Here is a 2,091-nt window from a genome sequence, read left to right as displayed (position 1 = left end):
TATCAAGCATCTTTTCCAACCACAACGGTATGAAACTAGAAATCAATAAAAGGAAGAAAGCTGGACAGTGCACAAAGATGTGGAATGAAACAGCATACTCTGAGCAACCAATAGGTCAAAAGAGAAATCAAAAACAATCTTGAAACAACAAAAGTGGTGTATATACATACAATTCAGTATTATTCAGCCATACAAAAGAAGGAAATCCTATCATTTGCAACAATGTGGATGAACCTGGGAGGGCTAAGTGAAATGAGCCAAACGGAGAAAGACAAAATATCGTATGGTACTACTTATATGAGGAATCTTAAAACATAACAAAACAAAACAAAAAAAACCCCAGCTAATTTCATAGAAACAGAGAATAGAATGGTGGTTGTCAAGAGTTGGCCATGGGGGAAATGGGTGATACAGGTCCAAGGGTCCAAATTTGCAGTTATAAGAAGAATAAGTTCTGAGGATCTAATGTATAGCATGGTAACTATAGTTAATAATACGGTATTATACATTTGAACGTTGCTGAGAGTAGACCTTAAGCATTCTCATCATAAAAAAAACATTAACTATAATGAGGTGACTGACGTGTTCAGATCTTGATCATCATTCCACAACGAATTTCAAATCACCACATTTACACTTTAAATATATACAATTATATTTGTCAATTATTCCTCAATAAGGTAAAAAAAAGAAATCAGTTAGGACAGTAAAGCATCACCAGATAAAATATTTGGTTGACCCAAAAGGGTACTGAGAGCTTATAATGTTGAATGTCTTAAAAAGAAATACAAAATAAGCTTGTTGGTACTTGGCTACTTAGCCAAAAAAAAAAAAAATAGGCAAGGAAATTCGCAGATTGACTTAAACAAACAAAACAAAACAGGAGGACAATGTAATATTCCTTTGCCATTCTCAGATTTCCAACTGAAGTTTCAGTTATCGATCAGCAACTCTGGAAGCTAGTGAGAGAGAAGTACAGTTTTGCTATGGCATGAATTGGAATTCTACAGTTAGGTGGCCACATGGAAAAATCACCTAAGGAGTGCGCCTAGTGGACCTCCTGGCATCCACACTTCAAAAGAGATTTGCTATTCTCTACTCCTCTGCCCTGGTCAGTAATTCAGTAAGGATTTGAAGGAAATTCTTTAATTCTTTCAGCAATACCTTATGGTATATTATACGGTACTATATGGGGATCAATTCTTTAATTCTTTCAGCAATACTTTATGGTATATTATACGGTGCTATATGGGGATCATAAAAATCTCAGCATACATTGGTTTCACCCCGAGAGTTTACTGTATAAACCTAAAACATCTAGATTTCCTTGTTTTACTATAATCTGCACGTCTACCCTTGTGTCTTCTGTTATCCACTTGTTCTTCTTTATTATGCTGATTCTACAGCTATGCTCAAAGGCAGAAATTCATTCTTTCAAGTAAGAAACCTACAGCACCGTGCAGAGAATTCTCACACCAAGAAAAACGTCAGGGGCTGGCCCAGTTGCGTAGTGGTTAAGTTCAGGCGCTCCACTTCAGCAGCCTGGGGTTCACAGGTTCAGATCCTGGGTGCGGACCTACACACCACTTATCAAGCCATGCTATGGCAGGCGTCCCACATATAAAGTAGAGGAAGATGGGCATGGATGTTAGCCCAGGGCCAATTTTCCTCAGCAAAAAGAGGAGGATTGGCAACAGATATTAGCTCAGGGCTGATCTTCCTCACCAAAAAAAAAAAAAAAAAAAAGCCTACTTTTCTCCTGTGCATCAGTTGGAAAACCTCTATAAAATTCATTCAATTATAATAGATAAATCATCAAAATAAAGTAGCATCACAATTATTAGAAAGCAAAAGAAAAGAAGCAAACAATGTCAATGAAATTGTTCCATGAAAGCTATAGGGAAAAATTCAATTCTGAAAATATTTTTCAGAATTCTGAAAGTATTTTTAGCTTCTAAATAAGAATTTTACTTTCTCCACTCCATGAATACATTTTTGTTTTTAGAATTAGTTAAAAATTAACTATTCAATATTTAGTTGTCACTCCCTATGTAAAATCAGTTTTTAATAATAAAAACATAAGATATGGTG

This window comes from Ceratotherium simum, chromosome 28, assembly GCF_057802395.1.
Source record: "Ceratotherium simum simum isolate JZ-2026a chromosome 28, ASM5780239v1, whole genome shotgun sequence".
In the NCBI taxonomy this organism is placed as follows: domain Eukaryota; kingdom Metazoa; phylum Chordata; class Mammalia; order Perissodactyla; family Rhinocerotidae; genus Ceratotherium; species Ceratotherium simum.
This window is presented reverse-complemented; position numbering follows the sequence as displayed.